At 44.0% G+C, this 17,975-nt stretch overlaps 1 long non-coding RNA gene across 2 annotated transcripts in view; it reads right to left on the bottom strand.

Annotated features, from left to right (window-relative positions):
* Positions 1-3,533: 3,533 nt before the first annotated feature.
* Positions 3,534-17,975, bottom strand: part of LOC114805719 — a 132,254-nt gene continuing 117,812 nt past the window's right edge. For both annotated transcript variants that reach the window (XR_003753743.1, XR_003753742.1), the window contains one exon: positions 3,534-3,822. This is a non-coding gene — a long non-coding RNA (uncharacterized LOC114805719). The remainder of the gene's footprint in view (positions 3,823-17,975) is intronic.

Consider the following 17,975-nt stretch of genomic DNA (forward strand, 5'->3'; position numbering starts at 1 on the left):
GAACCCAGGGTTCTAAGAACTGAACTATGAAACAAAACCCTTTGCACTGTCAGTTACTGGACAGGCCCATAACCAGAAATGGGGTCACCGTACAGCCCTGAGGTCACTTCCTGAGAAGACCCATGCTAGCATACTCTGTTGCACTGAACTTTGTGGAGTGCAGAATTTCTCAGTTCCTTCTCAAACAACCAACCACAAGGAATTTTTATTTTCTCCTATCCCGTTCCTGAAATGGAAGCAGCTGCCAAATGAGCCATCCGACAGGAACTCCTACACAACAAGCTGATGGAGCTGTACGCTGCACTCCAGGAGGGTTTTAATTGGGAATCCAGATGGTTTTACCCTTCGCTTTTCGTCAGTGACCTTTCACTTGGAAGTCAATTTGTCAGTCTGCTCTCCGGGTCTGAAGAAATCATCAAAGCATCCATACCAAGGAGTTCCTGAGAGTTTGTTCCTGACACAACTGCAATGTTCCTACACTTGTTTCCTGAGGGGAAGAGCCGGGATCCTCTGGTCCTACCATGAAGACAGGAATAAATTCCATTTTTCAATCAGGGATCACATCATGGAAGTTATCCGCTTACTAATAGGAGTAAGGGTTCAGGTGTCTTTGGGGAGGAAGAGAAGAGTATAGGGTGTGAATGGCCCCAGAATTCTTGCTTTCCCATCTCATTCTTCCATTCTTTCTCCACAGAGCATTCCAAGTCCACAGACACAAACAACTGTCAGGTCACTGTGGATAGAGAACATGCCTACTAACTACCGTGTGGTATTGTACTCTCCCAAGCGCTGATTACAGTGCTTTGTGCACAGTATGCACTCAATAAATACAACTGTTAGAACATGGGTGATGGGGAGGGAATTCAAAGAGCATTAGTCCTGGTTGAGAACCAAGGTTCTGAATTTCTGGGATTTACCGATCAACGCTTCTGATGCTGAGCACAGGGATTTGGCAAAAAATTAACATTTCAGTTGAGTGAAGGGTTATGTGCAGTCCCATTAGAGCTCTAGGACAGGACAAGTTCCTCTTATCCTTCAGTGGTACTAATATTCTCTATCCTCCATAAAGTCCACCCAGATTAACCCCACTTGATTTGGGCCCAATCATACCAACTAGCCCACCTAGCACTTACAAATATCCAGACCTCAAAGCAGATGTTTAGATGTTCTAATACAGGACTGGGGAGAGAATGATGCGGGGCGGTTGATGGAAAAGTATGGGAGCACTTTATTGCCAATTCTCACTTCCCAGGAAAGGGGAAATTCCTTTTCCTCCATCACTCTCCATTTCCATCATTCTCTTTCCCAGAAGAGGTTATCTTTTTTTCTCTTCCACTCCCTCTGGGTAGCCTGCAGGGTTCTACTGAGTCTATTGGCAAGGAACTGCTAGAGAGAAAATAATAATAATAATGTTGGTATTTCTTAAGCGCTTACTAGGTGCAGAGCCCTGTTCTAAGCACTGGGGTAGATATAGGGTAATCAGGTTGTCCCACGTGAGGCTCACAGTTAATCCCCATTTTACAGATGAGGGAACTGAGGCACAGAGAAGTTAAATGACTTGCCCACAGTCACACAGCTGACAAGGGGCAGAGCCGGGATTCGAACCCATGACCTCTGACTCCCAAGCCCCGGCTCTTTCCACCGAGCCACGCTGCTTCTCTGAAAAGCAAAATGAACCTCAAGGAAGAAGTTTTAACAAAAGAGGAGACAAAAAAAAGAGGAGAAAAAACAGAAAAAGCACTTTCACATTGTAAAAGCTTGGCAAGTAACATTATCATTAGAAAGAGAGAGACTTGGAGAGAGAACTAAGGAGTGAAAAGATTAGGAAATGGAACAGAGAGGAAGGGAGGGAAAGGGACAGATGGAGAGGGAGTGTCACAGTAAGTTGGGAGAGAATGCAAATCAACCAAGAGAACAGAGGAGGAGAAAGACACCAAGCAGGATTAAGGATGATAAGAACAAGGCAAGGAAAGACTAATGAACACAGAGTTATTAACGAAGAGAATGAGTGAAAGGCACTTGGAGGAGACAAATGAGAAACTGGAGAGAGAGACAAATAAGTAGAGAAGTAGGAAAATGGGGATAGGACATGAAAATAATTGTGCTATTTGTTGAGTGCTTAGTGTGTGCCAAGCACCGTGGCTCAGTGGAAAGAGCACGGACTTTGGAGTCAGGGCTCATGAGTTCGAATCCCAGCTCTGCCACTTGTCGGCTGTGTGACTGTGGGTGAGTCACTTAACTTCTCTGTGCCTCAGTTCCCTCATCTGTAAAATGGGGATTAAGACTGTGAGCCCCACGTGGGACAACCTGATTCCCCTATGTCTACCCCAGCGCTTAGAACAGTGCTCGGCACATAGTAAGCGCTTAACAAATACCAACATTATTATTACTATGCACTGAGGTAGATACCAGATAACCAGGTCCCAATAGGGCTCCCAGTTTAAATAGAAGAGAGAACAGGTAGTGAATCCCCACTTTCCCCCCCATCCCCAGATGAGGGTACTGAGTTACAGAGAAGTTACACAACTTGCCCAAAGTCCCAGAGCAGGCAAATAGAAGAACCAGGATTAAAACCCCAGTTCTCTGAAACTCAGGACTGTGCTTTTTCCACTGGACAACTCTGTATCTCTGAGCCTCTTAGCAAGAACAAAGAGCAGACTCCTCTTTTGATTATTGTCTCAGCAGCCTCCTTTTACCCTCTGATCATATCACTGCCAGGTGGGCACTTGATATTTACACCATGCTCAGCCCCACAACACTTATGTAAATATCTGTACTTTATATTAATGTCTGTATCCCCTTCTAAACTGTAAGCCTGTTGAGAGTAGGGAATGTGTCTACCAATTCCGTAGTACTCTCCCAAATGCTTAGTAAAGTGCTCTGCACACCGTAAGGGTTCAGTAACTACCATTGATTGATCATCTGAAAAAAATGTTGGGAAGAAGAGGGGTGCACTGTGGATAGGAAAGAGGGTCATAATGTTACTGGACTCCCTCCTTTCATGACACCTCCTTTTCATATCACTCCTGCCTGTTGGGCAGATCTTAGGCTTGGATTCCTACGGTTCCACAGGTATTTAACTAGCGATAAACATCCCATGGACCCTCAGGAAAAGTTGTCATGGAGGTAGGTGATGATGATTCCATTTGTGTTGTTATTATGACAGTATTTATTGAGTGTTTACTAAGTGCCAAGCACTGAACTAAGCTCTGGGGTAATTACAGGGAAATTAATTCACACACAGTCCCTGGACCACAAGGGGCTCACAGTCTCGGGGGCGGGGGGGGGGGGGTGGCGGGGGGGAGAACAGCGCCTAGGGCAACAAGGATATGTTTTTATGAGTAGTTAAACTTCATTCCAGCAGAGGAAATTGAAATCAGCTGGCACACAGTTTGTTTTCAACCAGCCTTGCAGATAGTTTCCATATAATCCAGCAGGTCATAAGCTACCAGCCTGCTCCAGGTTCACCCGCTTTCCCTCCAAGGACCACCCTCACCATAGCAATGGAAAGCCAAATAATGGAGAGAGTGCTGTTCCAGGCTGTAGGTCAAATTTTATTTTTATTAAAATGGCTAACCACCTGCTGCCTCATTTCTCTTCATCTCAGTCTGATTTTCTTCAAAAACTGGCTCTGGCTAATTTGCATATTAAGCATTCAACTTTTCCACTCCTCTTCTGGACTCAAGCAAGCAATTTGGGAGGTTCAATCCTCACATGTGCTGTCATCACCGCCCAGTGGTGCCAAAACAAACAGCAGAGGTTGCCACATCTCATCCTTCCTGTTTGGTGGGTAGACATCTGGAGCTCTCAAAGACAAATGAGCTATAGGAAAAAAGTAGAATTTATATAAAATCCTAGGAAAATCATAGTCCCGCTGACCACAGTCTCCTGAAGTCAGAAATAGAGAATTCAGAGATGCCTCCTCAAGTTGGCCTTTTGACCCTAATTAACTTGCTAACCTGCTCCCTCCTTCTCCCCACTTCAGTCTCATGATGGGCTTATAAAAAGACACGGCTTCTATTCTGTCAAATACTACACATTCCACAGTCCTAGCTCATGCCACTTCCTTCCCTATGGAGCTACTGCCTGACTTTCCCAAAGCCGATATTAATATCACAGACCATTATAATATAGTTATTTTCATGGAAGGCTGGGAGGAAGTCACGTGGCATTAATTGGTCCCTGGAGATCCGGAAAGTCTCCATTTAGCTTGTTGTTTTAACTCACATAAGCAGCAATGAAGTGGAAAAGCTGAGGAAGTAGCCGTGATTGTCTTAAATGAGTATTTTTTTTAGTACCTGTTTGGTTAATGAGTCATTATTCCTCTTTTAATAGTATGAACACTTACACAAACTGAGTCAAAGGCCCACGTGCATGAACACACACACACACACACACACACAAATACACAGACAAGCACTCAAAGGAGCACACAAACACAACCAGCAAGTACTCCATTTGTTCTGTTTTAGCATCTGCAGTGATGTCAGATGATTTGAAAGTCTGAACTATAAAGTGGCTAACTTTTTCCAGATATTTATGGGGGAGGAATTCAGTACAGAACCCCAATGGTCCCTATGATTTATTTCAACTTGTATATTTTATTAGGGGGATTATATGTTTATAGCTACACTTACAAAGAATGATTACAAGAGAGGTGATAGCAGTAGTAAAGGTATTTATTGAGCATCCATTAGATGCATTGCGCTGTAGTAAGTGCTTGGGAAACTATAATGGAAGCTCTTACAGAAGCAGCATGGCATAATGAGAAGCAGCATGGCAGAGTGGATAGAGCATGGGCCTGGCTGTCAGGAGGTCCTGGGTTCTCTTTCCAGCTCTGCCACATGTCTGCTCTGTGACCTTGGGCAAGTCACTTCACTTTTCTGTGCCTCAGTCATCGTATCTGTAAAATGGGGATTGAGACTATGAGCCCCACTTGAGACAGGGAACGCGTCCAACTTGATTTGCTTGTACCCACCTCAGTGTTCAGTACGGTGCTTGGCACATAGTAAGCACTTAACAAACATCATCATTTTTTTTTTACTCTGTACACAGTACTGTTCTAAACCCCTGGGAAAGTACAACAGAGTAAGTAGACAAAGAGCTTACTGTCTAGTGGGGGCTAAGAAAATAGGAGCAGGGAACAAGTTGCCCATCACTTGACCTGTTTTTTGGGTAGGATAAGCCAAGATCCCTACCTCCACTACTGGAGAGTTGGCAGATTCAACCTCCTTCTGTAAGGATCCCCCACTTCAGCCTCCATCCTCCATGAATCTGGTTTTCTGGGAGCCACCCTGGAGATTCTCAACCTCCTCTAGTTAGGGGGCGCCAAGGGATAAGGTTACTAATTATAATTATTATCGTTATTATTGTTATTAATAATATCTGTTAAGCCCTCTAGACTGTAAGCTCGCTGTGGGCTTGTACTCTCCAGTATTTAGCAAAGTGCTCTGCACACAGTAAGCATTTAATAAATGCCACTGATTACTACATGCCAAGCACTGTTCTCAGTAGTGGGATAGATACAATATAATCAGGTTGGACACAGTCCCTGTCCCATGCATGGCTCACAGTCTAAGTAGGAGGGAGAACAGGCATTTATTCTGCATTTTGCACATAGAGACTTGCCCTAGGTCACACAGCAGACAAGCGATGAAGCCAGGATTAGGAACCAGGATTAGAACCCAGATTCTCTGACTTCCAAGCCTGTGCTCTTTCCACTAGACAGCACTGCTTCTCATCTCCACAAATGAGACAAGAAGTCCCATCCATGGTTCCAAGCATCAGCTTCACCTTTCCATCACAGTCCCTCCACCCAATACCACCTCTGAGTGGGGTGGAAGTGTGTTTTAACCATAAATACAAAGCTCACTCTCAATTCTGACAGAGAAATCCCCCAAATGTCCAAAGACATCAGGTAATGAGACACGGATATTGTGCAATAAGAGCTATGGGGTGGAGAGGAAAGGAGCTGTAAGCCCTGAGGAAAGCAATGAAAGGACAAGGAATATTGTTTTCACATGATGCCTAAGATGCTTAAAGTCTCCAACTTGGACTGGTTGCACCCTGCCTACACTGAGGCATCATTGTTCAATTTCCTAGAGAAAAAATAATCTGGCATAATAGTCCCCAAGTGGTTCTTTCTATTTCGCCCAAACCATTCCGGTATAAAGCATTCATCAGTCTGAAACGTCAGCCATTTTCCTGAAATTGGGGGATTTGAATTGAGATCCAGTCTGAAAATACACACGTCACCTCACACTCTGTTTATGAGCAACTGCATTAAGAGAAGAAGAAATTCTCTAAATTGGAGGAAAGACCCAAGTTTATTTCTACTAAGATTGAATTCTTTCAAAAACCCAAAGGAAAACTTTTGATAAATGCATTCTCAATATACAAATAAGAACATGTCTACTTTAATTTTCCTTTAGCATAGTTCCTTTTTCTTTCCTCTAAAGTATAAGTGTTTGCAGGGAAACCGAGTCCAGAGGCATGGGAGGTTTATGAAGTTTGATGCTCTAGAGTTAACTGAGGCCTGACTGCTTCATACCCTAAGCACTATAAGGCGAAAAGCCTTCAGGAAATGAAAGCAAGCCATTTTAAATGAAATCCTTAAATTCTTTAATAGATGCATCCATTTGATTCATTTTATTCCTTCTAACCTTTGCTAGTAGATCTGGCTGCCTTTCACACATAATGGAAGGCATCTCGGGCACAGTGGCTTTATCTGCATATTTTTTGAGGTGACGTTTCCTGAAGGAAATTACTTTTTTGGCCCAAATCTGCACAGGGCAAAGCGAACATTAATAGGGTTTGCACAGTGCACTCAAGACTGACCTTTTTTGGAGTCACATGCTATTAACTCCAACCCCGAGTTATGTTCACATGTCTGCCTGATTGACAGATAACATTTGGGACTTTTCTTTCCCCATAACCTCCAATCCTCATAAACCATCCTTAGAGACCTCAGATCATTATCTGGAGTCTAGGGAGGTGGTGGTGCAGTTAGTCATTCAATACTATTTATTGAGCACTTACTGTATGCAGAGCACTGTACTAAACACTCAGGAGAGTACAATACAATAGAGGTGGTAGACACGATCTCCCCCAACAAGGAGCTTATAGTTTAAAAGGAAAGACAGACATTGAAATAAATTTCAAATGGGGAAATGGCAGGGTATAGGGATATGTACATAAGTGCTGTGGGGCCCAGGGTTGGGGGGAATATCAAGTGCTTAAAGGGCACCAGATTCAAGGACATAGGTGATACAGAAGGGAAAGTCAACAGGGGAAATGAGGATTTAGTCGGGGAAGGCCTCTTGGAGATGTGATTAGTAGGATGTTAGATTAAGCAGTCTGATGGTCACCCAAACCAATTAGAAAGCAGGCTTGAGAAGGAAATCTCCATTGAAGAAAAACTCGTCTCCTCAGTCTTATATTGGGAGCCCCTTGAGGGACAGGCACCATGTCTAATTCCCATCTGTGTATTCTTTCATAGAACTCAGTACAGTGCTCTGTACAGAGTAGGTGCTTAATATATACTATTACTATTGAACAGTCTCAGCCTAACCCTTTCGATCCATCCACACTTAATTTCAACAGTAGATACCATTACGGAATCTCCTAAGGACCCAAGTAAATTTGGTCAATATTTAAATTTGGTACGAGTAGGTTCGCCTAATAGAAAGAATACTGATGTGCTCTAGGACTGTCTCTAACCCCTGACCAACCCCTGCTTCCCCACACTACTTTACCTCAAGATGAGATCAAATTGTAATGTCCCTCTTTTCTCCTCCTTCATTCTGCTGGGGGCTCTGGGTGAAGAATCGGAGCTCTAAATGATGATATTTTTATTGTCTACCCATTCCTTGGTTCAAGGTCTCCATGCTCCTTGCCCATCTTTCAAAGGAAAAGTGCATGAAACACAATGGTCTCCTGAAAAACTGAGGCTTCAGGAAAATCAGGTAGCTTTTACAGCTCTGCAGAAAGGGAACAGCTGGATTGAATTTAGGATGATTTATATTCAGATACCCAGTAAAAGCCCATAATCGGAATTATCTGCCAAATTTTGGAAACAAAGTATGATTGATTCCCTCTTATCATCGCTATCAAATTAAGAGGCTAGAGAGAAATACTTTATTCCTTCTGATACATTGGTTATGCCACATTGGTTATGGTTATTTCAGTAATTCAACCAATGTAGCAAACTGACATGTGAACTGCCTATGAGGGCAATTCACTTTAAAAGCATCAAGTCCTCATCAAGGGGCAATTTGTCACTGAACGTGCATAGTGGAACTGTTACCAAATCCTAAAATAAAACTCTAGCATTTGTGTGTGAGAAAGACAGGGAGAGAGCAAGAGGAAAAAGCAAACACCATGCTGTTTCTGTAGAAGGAAAGGTACTTTTATATAATGTAGAACACCTACTGGCCAATCTCTAAGAAAATCAAGAAAACCCAGGTGCATCATCATCAAAGAAAACATATGGTTCCAGAAATTTGATTTATTCCCCAACCCCTTTCCACATGGTTAAGGCTCCTATCCTAGGTCAGGAAGGTAAACCAAGGGTAGAGAAACATGGCTACTTGGAAGTGACTGAGAAGCAGCATGGCACAGTGGATAGAGCTTGGGCCTGGGAGTCAGAGGTTCATGAATTCTAATCCCGGCTCTGCCACTTGTCCGCTGTGTGGACTTCAGCAAGTCACTTCTCTCAGTTACCTCATCTGTAAAATGGGGATGGAGACTGTGAGCCCCATATGGGACAGGGACTGTGTCCAACCCAATTTGCTTGTAACCACCCTTGTGCTTAGTACAGTGCCTAGTGCTTAACACATACTACAATTATTATTAGAACATGGCAGTTTTCTTATATGGGGACATGCCAGTGTACTCTTGAGGTTTGGTGGATAACTCATGCCTAGTTAATTAATGCTTCATCATCCCTCAGTTAGGAGCCCTATATTTCAGCAAGTTCTTACTGTGTATAGTTCAATTTTATTATAAGTGTTATTATTGCTGTTGCTAATTATAATAATAATTGCAGTATTTGTTCAGCACTAACTATATGCCAAGCCCAGTACTAGGCACTAGGGTGGAAACAAGGTAGGTCGGATACAGTCTCTATCCTACATGGGACTTGCAGTCTAAGGGAGAGGGAGAACAGATATTTCTTAGAGAAGCAGTGTGGCTCAGTGGAAAGAGCACGGGCTTTGGAGTCAGAGATCATGGGTTCGAATCCCGGCTCGGCCACTTGTCAGCTGTGTGACTTTGGGCAAGTCACTTAACTTCTCGGTGCCTCGGTTACCTCATCTGTAAAATGAGGATTAAGACTGTGAGCCCCATGTGGGACAACCTGATTCCCCTGTGTTTACCCCAGCGCTTAGAACAGTGCTCGGCACATAGTAAGCGCTTAACAAATACCAACATTATTATTATTATATTTAATCCTTTTTTTACAGATAAAGAAACTGAGGCACAGAGAAATTAAGTGATTTACACAAGCTCACACAGCAGAGGCACAGCAGAGGGGATTAGGACTCAAGTTTTAGGGTGTTTATGGACCTAGGTTATGAACTCCTGATGTTATAGAACTTGTACACCCAGTCAGAACTGAGAAGCTGAAATCTTCCAAAAGAATATTGGCTTCAGAGTTCTAACCTGAAAATCAGGTAATTATCCAAGTTGAATCTGAATGGTGAAGTCATCTCCTGAAGGCCCCTCCAGGTACTGATCACGTCTTTCCTCCCAGAGTGCCAGAGACCTTCAAAGAACTTTATACCATTTCTGGGGGAAACTGAATCCAGTGAACCTCCAGGGAATCCAGAATTGGTTCTGGCAAGGGGGTGGAGTTCTCCCTCCAACCCTACACTCTGCTCACTCCTAGGTGAGATGGCTGCTAGCTACTTCAGATCCCTAGCAATAAAATTGATGAGCCTTCCCTGGGCTAGAGCTGCAATTTCTGAAAATCTTTTGAGCTCTACCCGCCGGTTGGTAGGAATAAAGTTAAATTACACAGCTAGGAAAACTGCTGAAGAGATAGACTGTTTGGCTCCTTGCCCCAGATCCAGAATGAACTGTGTGTTCTTTGGATTAGAGACAAGTCTCTGGCCAGTTCCAGATAAGGTATCCAATAACTCCACTCAGTGTCCCCACTCCTCTTGCCCTCGTTTCAGAGAAATTGGACCGCTGCCTCCTAAATAATTTTATTGTGAGGAAAGTTATTACGAAAATGTACTGCTCTCTTTTTCACTGACCTCTCCAACGTACTCCCTAATTAAGTGCAAATGGGAAACTGACTTGGAGCAGGCCGACTCTAATGTTGGACAAGAGAGAATTATTAAAGTTTATGAACTCGATATGCGAGCTGCTTCTGCCAAATGTAGAATTTCTTATTTCATTCTCCTGCCGCAGCAAGGTTATATAACACTCCTTAGAAAATTTGGAAAGCTGAAAATTCTTAAACCATCTGTCTGGTTTGAAAGTCAAAAAACACTCGCGGTTGTCCCACACAACAGAACGGGTATTGACGCGGTGTTTGTCCAGCGATGTTTCATTCTAAAGAATCTTTTTATTAAGATTGAACATAATCATAAAAGGTTACAGGGCCAACGGGGTTATGATCATAATCATGCTCTCGCAGCCTTTTTAGGAAGATCCCTAGATGCCCAGGATCTCCAAATCTGATGGCTAAGAAGTGAGAGATGAGGAAATGAAAGAGAATCACCTCCTTCCTTCTCCCCAGTAGGAGGCAGCAAGAGCAGGTCCAGTGGACTCTGAATGGGAAATCTCTTATTCTCTCTTGCTCTTTCCTCTGCTGGAATGAAGGTCCCAAGACCAGGAGAAAGATGGTCCCGGCAGAAACTACCCACTCATCAGCAGCCAGAAACAGGGACCCTAGATGGGCCCTGGTGATCTGATGGTGGCTTATGAGGTCATGTGACCCCTGAATTACAAAGTGGCCAAATGGATTATCAGGCAAGTCTTTCTTTCTCTATTCTCAGTCTTCTTGCAATGCCTGATCGAAGCAGGTGGCAGAGTTCAACAGAGTTGGGGGCTGCCCTCAAGCCTCTTAAAATCTAGTGGTCCTCTGCATATATCCCAACATACACGCTTATTGAAATATGAGGCTCGGTCAGAAATGTTGTCTTTTCCTTCCATGACTTGTTTCCACCCTACCTCTGCCCTTTACACACCTCCAGCTGGATCCAGAGAAGTCCTGTGTGTGGAAAGATAAACTTCACAGATCTTGGTGTGATCTGATTCCAGAAGAAAGGGTTGGAAAACTGGGGAAATTAGGATTGATCCAGACAATTTGGAGTCAAAGTGTCTATCCTTTTTCTGGGCTAAGCCCTTCCGGAGAGAAGCATGAAAGATGCAGAGTTACTCCAGCTATACAGATGGTCACTGACAGTCAGACAGATCAGTACAATCCCCAACATTGTTAGCTCCCCAAGAACAAGGGTGGGTTCTATTCCACTCTCCCACGTGCTTAGTACAGTGGTCTGCAGAGAGTCAGGGCTCAATAAATACTATTTGATCAATGGATTGAGTGACTGATTATGGAGAAAGATTTTTTTGGTTGATTGCCAAGGACCCAGCATCTGTCATACTTAAAGTCATCCTCACCACCTTGGTTTTCCTCTAAATCGCATACCCACGAATTATTAATTCTTCAACTCGACCTACAAAATCCATGCCATGGTAGATCTTTTTATGCAACAAAAGAGGAACACAAGTTGATGTGATTATCAGAGGTATTGGGGATGTCTTCTCTTTATCTGGACTGGCTTAGTCTGAAGTCACGGGGTAATTACACAACCCTCTTCTCCCCTTTGGTTGTGAAGATACAATCTGCAATGCCCATTAGGGGCAATTTTCCACCATTAGTATACAACCTTATGTTGTTAGGGACCAAAATACATCAGTGTAAAGGTTTTCCCTCTGTAGGTCTGTTGAAAAGATTATTTATGGTTAATAAACACTTTTTTCTTTTTAAACCACTTAAACCTTTTTTTATCCTTTTATTTCCTCTGCTTTCTTACCAAGGTTAAAATCCACCACAGAACTCACCAAATGTGTTTCCATTCTACCCTCCAACCTTTCTCTTTAATAGTAACTAGCCCAGCTTTGCAAATAAATACAAACGAGTTGCCAACCCACACACAGATTTTACCAACTACCCCCCCACCCCTAACACACACACACACACATACACACACAACAAGGTACACAGCAAAGTAAATTAAATTAGTATCCTTGGACTGTAAGCTTCTCTAGATCTCAAAGTCCTTGTGGGCAGAGATGCTCAAATTCTCTCACCCTCCGGATAAATTCATTTTGGCATTTAGTATAGTATTATATGTCTGTAGCTGCTCAGTGAATTTCCATTGATAATGATGTCTTTTTAAACTTACATTCCTATTGAAAACTGACAAACTTTCTGAGTCTGCAACCCGCGAGCTGAGAGTTGGGTAGACTGAACCCAGCTAAGCACATGAAAGTTGGGTCTGTCTCAGTAGACACACTGACCCCATGCACCACAATAAAGGAAGAAAGAAGCTCATTTCAGGTATCATCTCCAAGGGGATCATGAGACAGAGGCTAAAGTAGTAACTACATCAGCCCAGAAGGACTATCTCTGAGGGACAACAGTGGGTTCAGGTCTGGCAGTTTGGCATTGACCTTTCAGCCACATCTGTGCCTCACTGATGTGGCCTCAGTGCTGTCATCTTAGCCCAAAACATCTGTGTCTAGAAACAGAGTGGCCTAGTGTCAGAACACAGGACTGGGAGTCAGGAGACCCCCCATTCTAGTCTGGGATTCACCCCTTGCTGACTGGGTGACCTTGGGTAAGTCACTTAACTTTGCTGTACCTCCATTTCCTCACTGATGAAATAGGGATAAAATACCTGTTCTCCAGCCCTCTTGTACTGGGAGCCCTGGGCGGAACTGTGTCTGTCCTGATTATCTTTATTATTCTGAACGCCTTCACACATAGCCATTCATAAATACCATCATTAGAAACAGGCCTTAAAACCATTTCTTTTTATCAGATGATCAATAATGGTAAAGATCAGCAGTTGTAAATGAGCACACATTCTGCCTGGTGCTTTTCAGAATACAGAATTAGGTGGTCTGTGCCCAGAGCTGACTACAATCATTTGACCACTTACCAAGTCACTTACTAAGTGACTTGCCCAAGGTCACCACTTAACAGCAGGCAAGTGGCAGAGCTGGGATTAGAACCAGGTTTCCTGAATCCCAATCCCAAACGCTTTCAATTAGGCCATATTCCTTCCTTTGAGGTGTGCACTAAATCAAACATTCTTCTATCCAAAGCTAGTTTGGTTGACCCTGAAGCCTAGATTTAGTACCTAGTGAAACTTAAGATGCCAACCTTAATTACTTTTAATAGTAGGTCATTATCTTTATTGGTGCAATTGCAGATGTCATTCTGATAGTCTTTGAACCCTTCAGCTACTTTTTATGCTGTGCTAGCAAGTGCTGCCAACCACAATAGCCGGGATTTAAATCAGCCATCTCCCAAGAACTAAGGTCTGGATGGCTTTTTAGTGGGAGAAGGAGTGGAAGAAGCCTCTTCTCAGGAGCAGAATGAGCATCAAGGAGTCACCCCACTCCCCACTTCCTCCAAAACACCTAGCTCCATGAGGGCTTCCCCCACTACACATGTCAAGAGTCCATTCCCAAACTACAAACTGTAAGCTCCTTGTCTGCCAACTCCATTGTGTTGTACTTTCCCAAGCACTGAGTTCAGTAATCTGCACACATTAAATGCTCAATAAATACCATTGTTTGATTGGCTGACAGTACTATACCACTGCTTCTGCTTTTCTTAAAATTGTACCTGCTGGTTGTTTTTATCCCTCTGGGAATCGCCTCCCCAACTTCTTAAATTGTGAGCCCCACGGGGATCACAGAAGAAGTCCAAATAAACTCCTCCAGGTTCTCTTCCCTCTGCTTAGTACAGTGTTTCAAACACTGAAGCCGCTCTGAGCCAGATCCTTCGCTCTTTCTATGGGGACACAATGCTTCTCCTGAAATTGACACATTGAAGTTGCTCAGTGAACGTTAGTACTGATTATTGATTGGTTGGAGGTTGGAGAAATGTACCCTTGGCTGGTATGAAGGAGGGGGAGCTCCTTTAATAATGATAATAATAATGGTACTTAAAAAAGCATTTACTGTGTGCCAAAACACTGTGTTAAGTCCTAGGTTAGACATAAGATAATCAGACACAGTCCTTATCCCATCTAGGACTCACACTCAAAGAGATAGGGAGAGCAGACACCTAATCTCATTCCACAGATAAGCAAATCAAAGCACAGAGAGGTTAAATGATAGGTCCATGCTCTTTCCACTAGGCTCCACTGCCTTCCAGTCTTTGAAAGTCCTCCCAGAAAGTGATTGTATGGGAATTAACTCCTGGGAAATCTCACCCTGACCCAACTCCTGGGAGGCAAACCTGCCCCCAGTCTGACCAGGAAAGTCTATTAGTCCCCATGAAGTCTAGTACAGAAGTCAGTTCAGAGTCAATCCCTAGGTCAGAGGAGCTCTTTTTTTTCCTTTTTCCTTTTTTTGGTGTTTGTCAAGTGGTTATTATGTTCCAGGCATTGTACTAAGCACTGTGGTAGATAGGAGTTAATCACGTTGGACACAGTCCATATCCCATGTGGGACTCACGGTCTTAATCCCCATGTCACAGATAAGGAAACTGAGATACAGGGAAGCACAGGGAAGGGCACAGAAGAGGGCACAGACCTTCCCTGTGCTGTGAAGGAGAGGGCAGTTCTGCCAGCCCAACAAGGCTCTATAGAAGAGGAGGAGTAGAGGTTGAGCCCCCACTGGGTGCAATACACTGTACTAAACCTTGAGGAAATTCAACAGAATCACAAGATGCCTTCCCTGCCCATAGGGAGCTTACATTTTAAGAGAGGAGAGACTACTCTGAAGTTAACCTCAACGCTTCTCTGGACCACCTGGGCCCAGCCCCAGATCACTAACCTCTGTGGTGAGGGGGACAGAGTGGCATTGGCATGGGCTCTATGCTGGCCTGTGCTTTTTGCTGCTCCTGGAGTGTCACTGGTGCCCTCGCTTCTCCGCCCGCATCTTCGTCTCTTGAAATCTACTCACGCCTTTGCATTTTGGGAAGAATATTTCAACTTCCTCGAAGGCACATACAATGATTCACTGTAACCCATATGAATCTTTACCTCTACTGTTTTCTGACTACAACTCGGTGGGAGTTCTGTCACCAAAATTCCCAGTAATCCTCTTTGATATAATGTCCAAACTTAGGCCAGCTTGCTTTTTTCTCCATTTAATATTGAAGGATCTATACAACGGATAGGGCAGACACCTGCCTCAATATGCCAGGGCTTTTTCATTCCCTGGGGCGCTGTTAAAAGGGCCTGGGGAAGGGTTGATTTCACAGGGATGGCTTAGAAATCCCTCAATTTCCACTGGAAGCCACTCCCTTCCAGTGGGCCAAGGCTGTCAGCTGTCTCCAGAGCCACCGTGAAAACTGTTACCTAATAAACAAAGGGGTTTGAGACAGTCTCCACCTTGGACGTGTCACCTCATAAATATGTTCCTGTGGTGCTGCAGTTCCTTTTCACCAAATTTTCCACCAGTTCTGACGGGGTGGAATGAGCCTGGATATCCTGGGCCTGACCCTTCCTGAAACTGGGGAGTGAAGCGCTCCCCTGGAAAAGATGGATGAAGGTCTTCGGGCCACGAGAGCACCATTTGGCATTCTAGATGAACTTTTTTTCTAATGCTCCCCACGTGGTCTGGAAGAATTAATCTCCCCCCTAAAGAGGGAGGGGTTGTGGGGCCTCTCACTCAATCAACTTATGAACCCCCACCCTCTGTCGGGGGCGGGAGGGGGGGGCAGACTGTGAGACCCTGGGGGAGCTGAATAAAGAAAAAAGAACAGTCACGGTCCCTTGCCCTCCAGGAACTCACCCTCTAATGGGGTAGGCAGACCTATTTATTACAACTGTGGACCTGTATATAAGAAAAAGAGTCACAGGTCTAAGTGGAGCTGATCCAGAAAGGGTGTAGAGGTGACCAGAGATCTTTTCCTCCCCAGAACAACACCTCTTACCAACCATGTTGCCTGGGAAGGAGGAAATGGCCAAAGGCAAGAGGAGAGAATGAGGGAGGGTGGGGAAATTAACATACCCCAGTACAAAACAATCTACTCGTCTTTGTTACCCCCATCTCCTTTTGCTATAGTGTAAATATGAGCATTTCAATGAATAAAGCAGTACAGAATTGCTCCTTCCAATCAGGCTCTGTATCCTCCCTAAATCATCATAACTAAGATGCCCGATTTTTACTTATATTTAGAAATCCTACTAGCCTCTTCCCCTTTCTTTAATGAGTTCAAAGTTCTTTGGAGGCGGAAGTTCAAATTTTCCCCTGCATCTTGTATGGCGGGGATATTTATCATAGGTCAACTGAGGCTTCCTTGGAAATGTAGCCAACCTTTGGTTTTTAGGTTAGACAATCCAGTTGTTAGCTTGGTCTGTCCCCTTTCCAGGGCAGATTCGGCACTGGATACACTTTTGGCTGGTATTTTTATTTTAAATGCTCAGCCTCTTTCACCTCAGCTCTTGCTACTGAGTTTCATGGCTTGAAAAAGGTGCCCATTTTTATAGGGAGCTGGGAAGAAAATACAATTTTCTCTAGAGTAAAAAGTGGGATGGGAATGTCCTGTGGAAAGTTCTAGTTTTTATTTTTGCTTTTTTTAATGGTAGTTGTTAAGCACTTACTCTGTGCCGGGCACTGTACTAAGCTCTGGGGTAGATACAAGCCAGTCAGATTGGACCCAGTCCATGTCCCACATGGGGCTCACAGTCCTAATCCCCATTTCACAGATAAGGTAATTGAGGCACAGAGAAATTAAGTGACTTGCCTTGGGTCACACAGCAGACAAAGGGCAGAGCTGGGATCCAGGTCCTCCTGACTCCCAGCCCCATGCTTTATCCACTATGCCTCACTGCTTCCCCAATAGTTTAAGAAAAGGAGATGCTGGAGACAGTGGGTTTCACTGAGCTCCCCATACTTCCGGGACCCCCTCTGCTTTCTCTAACCCCTGAGTTGGGGGTTTCACAAGCATGGGAGCCTGGCTTGAGGGTTCCATTAAAATAACTCTTTCAGTGGGCCTGTTTAGAGGTGTCTTGGTTTGGGAGCTTTATGGCAATAGCAGGCTTAGCTGATAGAGCACAGGCTTGGGAGTCAGAAGGTCATGGATTCTAATCCCAGCTCTGCCACTTGACTGCTGTGTGACCTTGGGTAAATCACTTAACTTCTCTGTGTCTCAGTTACCTCATCTATAAATGGGGATTAAGAGTGTGAGTGTGAGTCAGGGACTGTGTCCACTCTGATCAACTTGTATCTACCCCAGCACTTGGGACAATGCTTGGCATATAGTAAGCACATAACAAGTACCATAATAATAATAATTATTATTAGCTTGCATTTCCATGTCACTTTCCTCAAGGAAATCAATTCAATCTTTTCTGGAACTTCAGGTCGGAGTTGGCATTCAGATATAAAGTTTTTTTTTGAAGCTGGGTGTGGCCCCTGCCTTTGGATCATGGCTTGCAACCACGCAGAAGGTTGGAATAGCTCCAGAGACCTACAGTTCTTAAATTGGCCCGTCCATTTGACAATAACTCCAGTGACTCATATCATTGTTCTTGAATGTGACTAAGAATTCCACTGGGTGATTAACAGTTCCTTCCAGATGAAACACTTGGAATTGTCCTTTGGGTTGCAGGTGGAACTGCCCCGTCTTGCTTTTCTTCCTGTAACAAGGAGATTCTCAAATGATTTACTTGAGGTCACGTCACAAGGTCATCTGGAAAGCCATGACATTAGAAACTAGATGCTCAGATCCTTCAGACCCAGATTTCTGACCTTGGAACTTGATGCCCTGCAGCAAA

This window comes from Ornithorhynchus anatinus, chromosome 19 (assembly GCF_004115215.2).
Source record: "Ornithorhynchus anatinus isolate Pmale09 chromosome 19, mOrnAna1.pri.v4, whole genome shotgun sequence".
Lineage (NCBI taxonomy): Eukaryota > Metazoa > Chordata > Mammalia > Monotremata > Ornithorhynchidae > Ornithorhynchus > Ornithorhynchus anatinus.